The sequence below is a fragment of the Maniola jurtina genome, chromosome 11 (genome assembly GCF_905333055.1).
Source record: "Maniola jurtina chromosome 11, ilManJurt1.1, whole genome shotgun sequence".
NCBI lineage: Eukaryota > Metazoa > Arthropoda > Insecta > Lepidoptera > Nymphalidae > Maniola > Maniola jurtina.
The window spans coordinates 7,074,450-7,090,184 of record NC_060039.1 but is presented as its reverse complement, the minus strand read 5'-3'; the positions used below and the strand labels follow the sequence as shown (position 1 = coordinate 7,090,184).

At 35.0% G+C, this 15,735-nt stretch overlaps 1 protein-coding gene and 1 long non-coding RNA gene across 3 annotated transcripts in view; both read left to right on the top strand.

Moving 5' to 3' along the window:
* The window catches only part of LOC123869363 (protein O-mannosyl-transferase TMTC2-like), a 127,566-nt gene that overhangs the window by 52,055 nt on the left and 59,776 nt on the right, over positions 1-15,735 (top strand). The window lies entirely within an intron of this gene.
* On the top strand, positions 2,027-14,435 carry LOC123869366. The gene is made up of 3 exons (XR_006796874.1): positions 2,027-2,436; positions 13,863-13,868; positions 14,424-14,435. It is a non-coding gene; the product is annotated as an uncharacterized LOC123869366 (long non-coding RNA).

The following is a 15,735-nucleotide window of genomic DNA, read 5'->3' as shown; positions in this document are numbered from 1 at the left end:
AATAATTGTCTACTATTCTATATATCAATGATTCTACGTCACACATGTAAATTGTAGAGCTTGGCTTTCATCTGCCGTGTTCTCTCAAAACTACGATATGGAGTTATTCAAGTGACGGATATGCAGATTCCCTAAAAGCCGGCAACGCATTGGTAGTTCCTTTGAAGATAAATTCTCGGCAAGCATGTCTGAGTGTTGAGTACCTACGTACCAATTTTGTCAATAGAATAATTTACGGAAGCAGTAATAAATTAATATCAGGTAGTCTGCCTCCTAGTTGAATAATGTAAAGCACTATCTTAATACTAACTAGATTATATCCGTGATTTCGTCGGCGAGGACTACACATATTTCAGACCCCTATTTTACCCCCTTAAGGGTTTGCATTCTCAAAAATTTATTTGTGGATCTCTAAGTCATAATATAGCCAGCCATAGACAGCCCGATCCGTCCAGTAGTTTGATCTGTGCGTTGATAAATCAGTCAGTTAGTCATCTCTCCTTTTAACATATTTAGACTAAAATAATTATTACCTATCTACCTAATCCAGTCACCGAGGCCTAGAGCGGTCAGGGCGTCGAGTAAGAACCCAGAAGACGCAGGTTCGAATTTTGGTTCGAAGGTTTGTGTAGGTAAAAACACTATCATAAAAATTATAAAATGTTATCCAGTCATTATCTAATTGCCACTAAAATGTGCTATTTCATTTTTAAATGTTTTGCCTGTAGTTGGTATAAATTTAAATAATACTAGGTAACATGTTTCAGGTAACTACGTGATAATTTTATGAGCTTTTTACACGAAAGTTTAAGCTTTATTGGGTCACGTTCATGCATTACAAATTCTTACTCTATCGTTTAATTTACGATGATAAGGACCTTTCGTGAAATAAAAAGGATTAATTATTTGGTTTAGAACACATCCATTGAGTATTTTTGCTGGGAACACATCTCTAGGAATAAATACATTAAGAGTTACTTGATAATATGTAGGTATACCTTATAATCTATCTTGCCTTTGTGCCTGTGCACTTACATTTTTAATTTTTTGGATAACCGAAGGAGAGGGCTGGTTATCCTTAACACAGATCTAAAAATCTAGCTGGGGTAGCCAGTTTTTGAACTTGAAACATTTTTATGTTGTACCTATATACTTACGCCGATAAGCACGCTAACTGTTCGAGATCAAACACTGCCTATGTATTTAAGGGCCCTAGGTATACCAGCCATAATTTCAAATCTAGAGATGGCGATACACATTGTATCGGCATCACTCTTAGACGCCCCTGAACCGGTTGCGAATCGCCACAGTGTAGATTTATCAGTATCGCATCGCTTCTGCATTTTAATCTACGTACTTTACTGCAGTATTTACATATAACATCAGAATCGACTGCATTCGACTTCGCTAAGTTCATGTTCACACGTGTTAAGATTGCATGTACGTAAAATTATTTTTACAAGTAAAATGTTGTTTTATATACTTTTTTAATCCACACTGATGCCAATTGGCACTAAATAGTGCCAAGTTCACTAAACAGTGAACAGTGTTCCCTAGTTACTGATTAAAATGATTTGAATATTATTTACAATCAATAGTTTAAATACTTTTATTGTTTTGTACACTTACCTAACAAGAAATAGCTAATGCCTATTGTTTTTAGTTTAGATTCATCTCTTTACAATCATGATATCAGGTATCTTTTACAACCTGCGTGTTTTACGTATGTGTGTATAGGGGTTTACTTCAGATTAAAATGGACTTAAATGTCCTTGATTTAAGGTCACAAATTCAATATCACCGATTTTACTTTCTGGTTCGGTTATACCTAAATTACTTAGCACCGAAATCCATACTTCCATACTAATCCATACTAATATTATAAATGCGAACGCGTGTCTGTCTGTCTGTCTGCTACCTTTTCACGGCCGAATAAACCGATTCTGATGAAATTTGGTACAGGATTAGCTTATATCCCGTGGACGGACATAGGCTACTTTTTATCCCAGAAAATCAAAGAGTTCCCATGGGATTCCTAAAAACCCATGCGCTAAATCGATTTGTGTGAAAACTGAGGTAGCTTGCATTCCTCTAATTGACAGGCATCTTTTTATCTCAGAAAATCAAACAGTTCGCACGGGATCTTTAAAAACCTAAATACACGCGGATGAAGTCGCGGGCATCCTCTAGTTATCCTTTTACAACTTATGCGCGTAGTATGAGATTTTAAGTCTTACAAAATTCGACCTTCAAAACATAATAACGTCAAGATTAAAATGGACCTAAAGGCCCTTGATTTAAGGTCAAATATTCAGTATTCAGTATTCACTGATTTCAATTTTGCCGTTCAACCGGTTCACCGGTTTCAATGTTTCCGTTCACACCACTGGCTGTAGATGTATGGACGAAATTGAACTTTAAAACAAGGCTGTTTAGGTCCAATACCATTCTATCAACGTTGTAAAAATTCGTACAATACATAACGAGACTCAGAGCATAATTACCTACCTGCTAAAACCTCAGTGAAACATTTTATCAAATTTCGTAGAATTAGATCGTCTAAACACAGTAACATCAGATTAAAATGAACCTAAATTACCTTAATTTAAGGTCCCAAATTCAATAACACCGATTTTAATTTTTGGTTCTGTCTGGATGGCTATACGTGAATGGATTAACTTGAGATATAAAACAAGGCTGCTTAGGTCTATTTCATGTTAACGTTCTCAATATAAACCTATCTGCCAGATTTGACCATTAATGTGGTGACCATTAAACTTGGCCTTGAAAAAGATACTTCATAAGGATGAAAGATTATATATAGTACGGACAAGTCCAAATTTCTTAAATTGTTACTAATTGATAATAATAATACCATCATTCATATTTACTTACATCTTATAGGTAAATTTAATTCTATATCTTATTTTTATATCTCAATAACACTTTCCACAATCATCATGTACAAATCAAGTCCTGGAAGTAATGAAGTTACTATTTATTACATTTCGCTAATGACCGGGGTCGTAAAATCCTATTGTTCTATATTATCAAAACATTCACAGTAAAAAAATATTTTACAAGCGTTAGGGGTGCAAAAACACCTGAAAGGTATTATATGCACCTGCAGCCATAACAGGATAACATTATAAAATATTTCGTTTGTATAAAAAGCTGTTTTGTTTATAATCCTCGTTTTCGTTTATTCAATATGGTTACCTTACAAAGCATAATATGCGCTCGAGAAGTCAACTACTGGACAGAGTCAACAATAAGATTATAATATTTTATAGCTCTTTTGTTATTTTTAGATTCGGGCCATTGATTTACATTTAAAAAAATTAAATTTGTAGTAATTATGTTCTCTAATTCAGAAGCTTTGCGCTACCCTCTTCAAGCCTACCCCGTAGGTAGGCTTGAAGACCTTACTTCGTTCGGTCAAAAATAGTACTGCGACTTACTAATACAATGCAGAGTCTGAGCCTGGTGGTGATTTTGAAGTTTGAAAAGGTGCAATAGATTCTCTCTATAACGTAGACCCGTACTAAGACAGGATTTTGAGACATTGGATCATGAAATGACTAAATTATTGTACAACAAAACTTCTCACGGACTAATGAAAGCTATGAACAAACGATTTCAGTAGTTAGATTTTATTAATTTTCTTACATTTCGATTCAAAACAATAAAATCAGTCAGAAAAATAGATACACTAATTTGACATTCCAAAACGAAGTAACTCTCATCTTAATAACAATTTGATGTACACTTTAAAAGTAACTGCATAAGGTAAGTTTTACAACAAATATTTTAACACCGATATTTCAGTGTTAGTCTAAGTGAGTGAAAACACAAAAGCCATTAAGATCCTTTGTATTGACAAAGGCAAACACAATATGATCTTTTATTTCTTGTAAATTGGACTAGCTTTATGACAAAAAGTAGGTATGAAATTTTGCTTTGCACATGTTCAACTTTTGGCTGAGATAATAAAGTTGAAGGATATTGAATAAGATACATACTTATTTTTGTATCTATAAAACATTTACGACACCACAATTTTTGGTCAAACTTATTATTGACTTATAATACTTAGTGACGTATATACATATCAAACCGGCCAAGTACCTACGAGTCAGACTCGCGCACCAAGGGTTCTGTACTAGGGTATTTTTTCCGACATTTTGCACGATAAATCAAAAACTATTATGCTTAAACTGTTTTTTTAGAATATACAGGTAAAGCCCTTTTATATAATTCCCCACTTGATATAGTTATATTACTTTGAAAACTGAAACACATTTTTTTTGTGATGAAACCATAAATTCATGGTTTTTGCCAAATTTCATGATTTTAGGTCAACAGGAAGTACCCTATAGGTTTTCTTGACATTCGGACATACAGACAGACATATAAACAACAAAGTGATCCTATAAGGGTTCTCTTTTTTCCTACGGAACCCTAATGAATGATATCATTGCATAGCAAGTAAAGAAAATATTAATTATAACACCTTGGATAATCTTGGAAACATTTGAGACTTGAAATTGGATGTTATTTTCATAATCATCTTGACCATCATCATCATCATCATTATCTGCCTGTGGATGTCTACTATTGGACATAGGCCTTCCCTAAAGAGCGCCACCACACCCGGTCCTCAGCCTTCTTCATGCAGCCACTTCCCGCCAGCCACTTTATATCATCAGTCCAACGTGCTGGAGGGTATCCCACATTACACTTGCTTATACGTGGTCTCCACAGATAGACAGACATATAGAGAGATAGACAGATAGACAGACCACAAAGTGATCCTATAAGGGTTCCTTTTTCCTTTTGAGATACGGAACCCTAATTAATGATGTCATTGCATAGGATGTGAAGAAAATAATAATTATTAGCCTTTGGATAACCTTGGAAACATCTCGGACTTGAAAGCGGATGTCATTTTCATAATCATCATGATCATCATCATCATCATCATTATCAGCCTGTGGATGTGCACTGTTAGGCATAGGCCTTCCCTAAAGAGCGCCACCACACCTGGTCTATTTATTTTTATTTTCAAATTATAAGTCCTGGTCCATAATGACAATATTAGTTTCACTACACTGCAATCTAATATTTACTAAAATCTTTTAAAACTTAAATTATTTTTTAATATAATAAATGCACAATATCAACTTATCTTAAAATCTAGAAAAATCCTAAATAAATATACTTTATAACCTAGTACTTAATTTACTACTCTATGACATTCTTACGACATTCCACCAGACAAAATGCTTATGAAACCCAATACAGGTCTTACCGCGCTGAGGCGACGGGTATGACTGACAAGATAACGTAATTACGGCCCATAACACTCAACAATAGGGTCGAAAATTCTTTGTACTCGCTCTGTACGCGATTTGAAGAGAATACGAGGAAAGCGTGAAATCAAATAATTTAGAATATAATTTGAAATATAGCACTAACTGTGAAATGATCGGACCGAATTATTTATTTGATTGTTTTACACCTATGGTGAAAGTTACGTCTTTAAGAGCTTTGTCATTAAAGAGAAAAACCCAAAAGTCTAAGGTTTTAGACCAAACTTCTGATTTTTTTTCTATCGAGGAAAGTTTGTCCAATCATGTTTTTATCGGACCAAATCCAAGGGGATATAATGAAAAATATTATATATTAATTTCAAATTTTTCGATCCATGCATTCCTAACTTATTTCCATTTTAGTAAACTTTAGTATCGACGAAAACGGAGACTGCCGCGTTAACAAGATGACTAAAAATAAAGGTTTTTATTCATTTCTTTACTTATTTAAAAAAAATATATACTCCTATATTGTCTACTGTCTTAGTGGTTATTGTATTCCTAATTACTTAAATGTAAAATAAAGGTTTTGCATTTTGATTTGATTCAAATTGTCGCAATTATCTACATATTTCACAGCAGTAGGTGTTTTAATATTTTGAACGGTATATTTCGAACGGTAGCGTTGTTAGATCATGGTGTATTTCAATTATGTATGTTTACCCATGGTATGATTGTATACTTGAACATTAATACCTTCAGTTCATACTGGTGTCGAATGTGAACTTTATTCCTATCTGCGCACAGCTCAGTTTTGCAATTACATTAAACATAGTCATATGCAAGCCCTCGTCAAAGCCACGATCCGGAAAGTCAATTACTCCATCATGAGATAATCCGTTAATATGCTTTATGTGATTGTCATAGTGATTTATGCTATCGATCCCGGCCAACTCCGCTATGTAAATAAGTTTTTTATTGTCGATTGAATACGAGGTAGGCCGTCTGTGGTAGTAGGCTTTTCAAACTTCACATTATCAGATTTTATATATGAACGACAATCTTTTGAGATTATTTACACTTGTTAGGCAATCCAATGGAATTTCTTGAAAATTAAAAAATAATAAGTTGAGCGTAGTGACTTCTGTCTTCACCAAGTAAAACACCTTGCCCGAAATAATAATGCAGGAATCCTCACGAATTATTATTGGTGATTTACACATTGAGGAGATCGAAGTCAAAATGCTCCGTAAAATTTCAAAAAATCGTTTCGATTCGCTGCCAATGTAAATCGACCCACTACGAAATCTCTGATGTGCTATGGATTCGTTGATTTGGAAGTCTTGGGTTCGGGAACATCTTGGGAATTCACAATTTTTCTTGCTCAGGTCTGGTCTGTTCCGCCATGTGCATACTGCTTCGGTAAGGAACTAAAAAGCTAAAGGGCTGCGATCATACAATCCGACAAGGCTCTTTTGGCACTTGACGGAGGGCGCTTTTGTAGCTTTATGCCAACAGAGCGAACTATCAACAAGTGCACTTCTCAAGGTGAGGGCTTTAGTTCCGATTTTGGCCACACGCCAAAAAAGCCTTGTCTCTCAACTCATGGTATCATCGTAGTGATCGTGATACACCTCGTCACAAAAAAAAACTGTTGTTATTGTAATGGCAGCTTTGAATGGAATTTGTTAATTATGGAACGTCATAAACTTAAGATCCCTCAGCTATGTTCCGTATGTACCTATGCATCTATTCTCTGAGGATTTGCCGAGTGCGATCCTCCTCTTGACCTCAATTCATGGTAATAGGCTTAATAAATCAGGTAATTCTACTTGAAATGAATCCGATAGCTGATACGGCCTACTCATTTAAATAATTACTGTAGGTAACATAAGATACTGGAAACTGATTTTTTGCAATAAGTAGTACCTACTAGAAGGGTAGAAATGATTTTCAGATCAAGGTTTTTGAAAGAAATAATTTTATGATTTTTGGACATTTTGCATTAAAAAGTAATACAAAGATATGAATGCAATAAAGTTTATTACCATCAGTCATTTCAGTGTAAACCACTCCTTAAATCGGCTCAATATCCCCCAAGAATTTTGTACGTTCAGGGATTTCTTTGATTGGGCTCAGAGTTGGTACAAAGCTAACAATCTATTGACGTTGACTGTTACGGCAAACACTCGGTATATCTATCTTCCTGTATTTATAGAGTCTACCGACATTTATAGTAGGTAGGCCCCACATACAAAGTCAAAGTTTAATTCACTGTAGGTTTATAAAATCAACTATAAATTAAACGTGGACGATTGAAGCAATCTTTCGAAGACACTTCTTCCGGTGAACAATGCTGTTCAAAACAGTGAGCGGCGATAATGCCCACACTTACTTCAAATAAAATCATAACCCTTCTTTTTAGCTTCGCCACAGTCGGGTAAAAAGCCAATAATAATAATTACAGCGCTGTCCGTCTTTTCGAAGTAGGCGCCTATATCAAATCAGGCATCATCATCATTACACTTTATCTTTGTTTTCTCTGTATCCATTCTGCCAGCCGCCAGCTTTTCTTATTGTTGAACTCGGTTATATTTCTCTTAGTTATCCTATGAAATGAATAGAAAGTAATATTTAGTCATTATCATCATCATCAATCTATCCCGGCTCACTACTAAGCACGGGACTCAGAATGAGAAATGACTGGTCATTGTCAAGTGTGGATTGGCGGACTTCACACACCTTTAAAAACAATATGGAGAACACTCAAGCCTGCAGGTTTCTTTACGATGTTTTCCTTCGCCGTTAAAGCAAGTCATATTATTTTAAAGCGCATATTATAACACCGAAAATTTAGAGGTCGGAGGTTGGCCAGGGATCGGACCTCCGACCTAACATGGACCTAACGAATTCACAAGGCTATCAACTTGGTATACAAGCAAGTAATATTAGATACGTAGGTTGAAACTGTGGGTCACAATAACCCCCAATATCCTCGGAGTCTATATATCGTCACAGTTCGTAGGATTACCTTTGTTTGATCTCTGAATTGGTTCAAAGCGAACAGTCTATTGACGTTGGCTGTCACGGCAAATAGGTACCTCTCGGTGTAGCTTTATTTACAAAGCAGACGTATTAAGCTTTATTCTACACAGTATATACTATTTACAGAGAAATAAGTATATATTACGTTTATGTTGTATTTGTTACAGTTAGAACTCTGAACCGGTTCAAAGTGCTTTGAAATAAAAAGATGTACAAATGTACTTTTGATTAGAGGTTGGTCGAAAGTATACTTTGTTTTAAATGAAGAAATAGCTAATACCTAGTGCTTTTGACTGAAAGATACCAAAAGTGGTTTTGATCAAGAGGTCAAAATATCTAATAACAATAAATAAGTAATAAATTTGAATCAGGATTATTTAAATATAAGTAAGTATATAAAAGAAAAATCTGACTGACTGATCTATCAATGTACATCTCAAACTACTGGATGGATCGGGCTGAAAGGCATGCTGATAGCTAAGTATTTGACATAGACAACGGCTAAGAAAGGATTTTTGAAATTTCAACCCTTGGGGATAGAATAGGGGTTTTAAATTTGTGTAGTCCACGCGGACGAAGTTGCGGGCATAAGCTAGTCTACCTACCTAACATAGGTAATAATTGGACTTGAAATTTAAAGGCATATACAATTTGTCTCTCAATTGGTCTACTTGACCCGGAATACTGACAATTGTGGACAAAAGCTAGTAAATTTTTAAATTTCAGTGACGGACGTCCGGAGCTCCGGCTCTGGGTACTCAAATATTCAAAGCATAACGAAGCTGTCCTCGGACAATACCATAAATCATTATGGCAGTTGCATAAAGCACATTATCCGCTTACCTAATAACGGAATAATTGACTTTCCAGATCGCCATTGACAAACGATTTCAAAGCCAGACAAGACATGAAAGGAATACTTTACATCCACACAATACGGTATTTGCCTATGTCAAAAATAAATTATTTCTCAGTGATTATTAAATACAGGACCATCCGAAATACGTGAAATCCACGTTCTTTGTTAGTTTAGCGTAATGACCATTTTACATTAACAATTAAACTAAAAAAGCACGTCAAATCATTGTGACGTCACCTGCCAGCATTTCATAGAACCTCGCATACTAAGTTCGCTTGTTTTGACGTTTGATAAAAATATACTGGATTTATGTATTTCAAAATAACCTGATTCAAATATATGGAAAAATATTTTTAATAAATCAATCCCAAACGAGGGTCTAAATATATAAAAGAAAAAGCTGGCTAACTGTCTATCAACGCACAGCTCAAACTGCTGGACGGATTGACCTAAAAATTTTCATGCAAATACTTACCTATTATGACGTAGACAATAGACATCCTGTAAGAAAGGATTTTTGAAAATTCAGCCCCTGAGGGAGTAAACAGGGATTTGAAATGTGTGTTGTCCACGCGGACTAAGCCGTGGGCGCTAGTATCCTTAAAAGACAAACCGCAGCTGTAGGCTCTTCTTTGGATGCTTCAGTATTTGATGTTCAGTCTAAGCCAGCTTTCACTTATTGGACCGTTCACACGGCTACCTAAAACTGAATAAGTACACTTTTTTGCAGTACAAAGTACAAACCACGTGTAAACAGCAATATAGAGATATAGAGGCACCACCTTATTCGGTAAGATTTGTCTAGCAAAAAATCGTACGGTATTAATGCCGTGTGAAAGGGGATTTACCTACTTACAAAATATTTTGTTAGGTAAGATACTCGTACGTCTCGGTATAAATTCTAAGACACGTGTAATCCGCCCTCCCACAGCAGCTCTATACGCTACCTCACCACACCTCACTGTAAACTCGCGGGATTAATTAACCACTGAACAGAATTTTACCTTAAACATTGTTGACATCAAATATAAACATAATAATATAAACATTGGTATGACATAAAACCAGTAACTTACCATAAACCTATTGCTAAACGATTTTATAGTACCCATAATACCAACTTCCAAGTTAAACCACCCCAGCATCGCTCGGGTTGGGTGCCTACGATTCCAGTTGTGTTTGTTTATGTCAGTTAGTCAGTTTCTCTTTTTATACGTAAAGAAGATGATCGAAATATCGGTTGTTTTCACGATAAATGTAGACTTTATCTGTGCAGCACAATGAGCGAGGAGTGAAACCCCCAGAATTTCAAGTTCTTCAATCCAAATATTCTAATGTACCTAAAGCTAATTAATTAAGACTGTTTAAAATAATCTTAATATGCCCAAACACGCGATTTTTAATATTTGATAATTTTTTTTGGAACCCTATATTAAAACAAACTATCAACAAATTCTTACTCAAACATAACTTCGTTCTTATTGCGGCATTAATATCTGACAAAAGTCAATTAAATAACAAAAGTTTCGTGCTTAGAGACTGTTAACATGTTAGTTCATAAAATATCTCGAAATAAAATCTGGATGTATTAATAATACCTTTACTTTTCTGTTTATGTTCTTACGTCATTAAGGGGTAGATTCATTCCACTCAAAGTATAATCAGATGCGTTACATTACTGTCCAAATGTATTCGCGCATTTCAAAAAGTTAGTTCCAATACTGTTTGTTCTATCTGTACCTGTCGTCTTAAGACAGGTACAGATAGATAGAACTCTATCTATACCTCTAATATTGTCTAGTATTGTTGTGATAGTGTTAAGACGTCGGCATTTATATGGTACTGGATGATGCCCGCAACTTCCAACAACAACCATGGGAAAGCTGATTTTCCAGGATGTTTTTTTTTTCCGTGTCCAAGGTTTAGCTGACCTCTTCGCACAATTATTTTGTCAAGGCTTACTAAACATTGATAAGTTAAAAGACGGGCATACACACTTATATAAATTATTTGTATGTATTAGCCTCATTTTTCAAAGGTCATTTTGATTAGTGATTAAACGCATTCAGAAAATGAACTAATGACTTAATGAATGACTTATAAAACGCATGATATGGAGAACCATTTTCATTACCGTTAGCAAAACGCTAGTGATATTTGGTGATTGTTGAACTCGACATGCCCTCTACGTAGTGTCTCTGAATGCTGCATATCGATTAAGTTTTTGAGCGGCTAAGAATAATCGTTATTAGGTATATGCTATTTGTGGAGAGTCCCTGCTTGCCTCTACGATATGCGTGCCACATATCAATCGCTTTATCGATAAACTTTTATTTTTATACATTTATGGGGATATAAAAATCCTGTAGGAACTTTTTGATTTTCCAGGATAAAAGTAGTCTTTGTTACTCTGTAGATATTTATCTATATCCATCCAAAAAGTTGCATTAATTCTAATTCGTTGTATTGTTTCGGTGTGATTAAAGGAAAAACCAACAAAGCAATAAGCAAACATACTTTTGCATTTACTTATGGGTAGTGTGAAAATGTCAGTGACGAAAATGACCCTTAGAGTAGGTATGTATGTTTTCTTAAAAAAGAAAAGGCGTATGTTATTTGGGAAGTGAATTTCCTTTATAAAAGTATTTTCAGGTTCAATGTGCATGCTTTCACGTACGCTACGTTATTGTTCGTTTCGACTTCCACGTCGCTTTTTACGTTGCGTAGGCTCGAGTCGTGTTGGAATTTCACGAAAATATGTTACGCCTGACACACGAGTTTTATAGCAGTTTAAATAGTAGGCATATGACTTAGTATTTCCGTATTGACGCAATAAGATATAGTATAGTTTGAACCGAATATATGGAACGCCTATTCAGAACGAAAATTCAACGACTAGTCGTGTTCTACAAAGCTGTAAAACTTAGTATGACATTAGACATCAAATTCTTAGCAAAAGTACAGTTCACGACAGTTAGAGAACTCTTAACAAAACGTCCAGGCTTCGTAACAGCAAGTAGGTAGCCCTAAAGTAGCCTATATTTTTTGATTTTTCATCACCATAGCCTAATATTTCACATATCGATCGATTCAGGGTCAAACTGAGAGTTCCCTCACTCTAGTTCACTCTGTCAAAAGTGAGTGACCAGTCTAGTACGCAGTACTACATACAGGTCGTTGGTTTAATGATATTACCACTCTCCATTTTCTTGACACGTTAACAATAATTAATAGTCTACGAGCATGAGTTAAAAAATAAAAATTGTCAAGTTTTAATGATTAATAACTGAACCTAATTAAAACAACTTAAATCGTCTTTTTGATACACAATTTGTACTCTCGTAATTTTTTTATCGTAAAGTATGTTCGTACAAACGAAATAAACTTTGGTCTCAGGCAATGATTTTCAAGTAGGTACGATTCATCAAGATAGCCTCTTCAGCAGATTCGATTAATGGTGTAAATATGAAATCTAAAATAAAAATACAAATCCTAAATGCCCTAAGTAAGAAGTAAAATAAAATTATGATTTATGTATTCATATTAATTAAGAAAGGCATACTTTTGCCGTTTCTGTTTAATTTTGCATTATTTCTGACAATAACAAATATAATCATACATCTTCAAAGGCATTATAATGTCAGACATTTTAAGATCTACCAGATTTCATTTAATCCTTTGTATGACAAACGTTTGTATTTGACAGGTTTTTAATCGGACGGCTCAATCCGGGATTCTGTGATATGCTCACAACGACGCGACTCTGAGTACGTACACGCGATTATTACTAGCTAAATTCAAAATAATTTACATTCCCTCTGGAAATATTAAAAAAAAATTCAAACAAAAAATAATGTTAAAATATTATAGGTACCATGCCAAAGAATCTTGTTTACAAGGGCCAATCTAGTTCGTTGCACAAAAAGAATGTTGGTTATTACAAAATAAATACGTTATGCCTCACATAAACCAGAATGTAAATTCTAAATACCTACCGATTTATTAGTTTTTGCATAAATAAATGTGTCCAAATTAAACCGACAACAGAACTAACGCGGACTCTTGAAATTCCCGTAATAAAGAGGCATTTCAAACGTGTGTTCACTGTACATACATTACTACATAATGGTGTTGGTTTTTCAAACAGACTGGCAAATGAGGCGCACTTGCGAGGCGACGACGGTTATGTCAGCCAGCCAGTAAATTTCCTAGATAAGCAACCCTCTGACGTCCGGGACCAAGTGCGCTCGTTTATTGCATTAGTTGTGTTTTGACTTGGACTTATAGTCAAATGAACTGACATTATTTTTGTCCCACCCAGAAAATTTTATGGAACAAGTGTACATTAAAAATTTATAACACCCCCGACAAGTGAACTAGAAAAGAGCTGATAACTTTCAAGCGGCTGAACCGATTTTCTTGGATTATAGCTAAGAACACTCTCGATCAAGCCACCTTTCAAACAAAAAAAAAAAAAACTAAATTAAAATCGGTTCATTAGTTTAGGAGCTACGATGCCACAGACAGATACACAGATACACAGATACACAGATACATAGAAACACAGATACATACGTCAAACTTATAACACCCCTCTTTTTGGGTCGGGGGTTTAACCCCCGATACTAGTAAGTAATAACAGTAAGAGTCCAGTGGTTAAAGCTTCGGTTTCCTATTCGAAGGGTTCAGGGCTCAATCCAGGGCTCGCCACTTTAACATTTCGGAAATATACGCGTTTTAGGCAACTAAATAATATCCCTTGATTTTACGATGAACAAACACGTCGTGAAAGAACTTGCGTGATTGTTTCTCCATAATGTTTTCAAAGGTGTTTGAACTGCAAAGTCTGCCAATCCGCACTTGGAATGCGTGATGGTCTAATGACCTACACCCTTCTCAATTTGAAAAGACACCAGTGCTTAGTAGTGGCCCAGTAAGTGGTCTGGTGAAGGGTTTAGATGACGTTAATGATGACGTATGTTAATAACTTGAAATCTGTAGTCATAATCATATTTCTGTCCATCCGTTTGCAGATGAATATAGGGACAATTGTTAAATGAAGGATCAAATCCTCGGCAATGAAGAACACTATACAGGGATTGCTGGTAATAACTATAACCTTGGTTAGATTCCTGATTCTCAGGACGTTTAGTTAGGTATTGGTTGGTATTTATTTTTCCCAATAAGAAAATATAGAAGCCTCTCAGTTTTCTTTTAACAAAATTATGGTTTATTGAAACCAAATAAACTGGTTCAATCAAATGGGGTCAAGTCGTGGTTCAATGACTTTTGTCTACATAAAAATAATTTTTATTTTGTATTGGTAATCTATTTTTGCCACGGCCCATGCCAATAATAATAATAAATAAATCGTTTATTATCAGTCGTTCAATCTCGAACAATGAACTTACATCGTACTCGTGAGTGCTTACTTATTGCTTAAGTTTAAAATCATGTTCCAAGGTCAGTAACATTAGGTACTTTCATACCATCATTAATTATATTGAATCAATAGGTATGTCAAAAAGGCAAATAATAATCCGAGCTATGTATCCCGCCCATTGCACCTTCAGCTTGGCAACCCGTTGTACTATGTGAGTTACTTTGGTTCTTCTACGAATCTCCTAATTTATGATTTGATCACTAAAGAAATCCCAAGTATTTAGTTCGCTTCATCGTCGCTCACCGCCTAGTGTCTCTCAGCTTTCTTATCAATCCCATAGTTAGCAACCGTGAACATTGTTTCAACTTATCCAAATAAGTCCACGAAAACCCGTCTTGACCTGGATTTTAATCAGTCGAAGCTATTGGCAAAAGCTACTTTAGTAATATGATTAAACTGTCCACCGAGATTCTCCACTTTGCATCTAAATCAATTTTATCGAGCAAGCGTCGCTGTGGATTAAAACTATTAGCTTTGAGGACGGGCCGCATTTCACGTGGTTTAAGTGGTTAGGAAGATAACTGATTATGAAGTAGCAGATTGAGGGATAATATAGGTAATCGAAACTTTGATCTAAACTGTTATCATAGCATAGCACCATATGAATTTTCATTTAAAATTAATAGTTAGCCCGTTAGTGTTTATGTTTGAAATATTAAAATTAAATCAGATAATAATTTCGGTAGAGGTTTGAGAAATTAACATACTTTTAAGCCCTTATACTAATAAAATATTACACACTGCCTAGAGGGGTGTAGCTATTGTGTACTTATTGAATACTACAGAAAATATTAGATACATAAAATAGTAACATAAGCATAGGTACGATTTAGCCTACTATCTGGTACTAATGCTTATATGATTATATGTCTTTTACTACCCAAATTATATTTGTATTTTAAAAACTGAAGACAATTCGTATGCTTGTGTGTGTGACATGCGTGAGCGTAGAACAGATACTGGAGTAATGTATATCTACCAATGCATCTTCACCTACTAAGTTCAAAACATGGTGACTTGTTACCAGTCTATATACAATGATATCTTTGTTATCAATTTTGTCCAAAGATAATGTG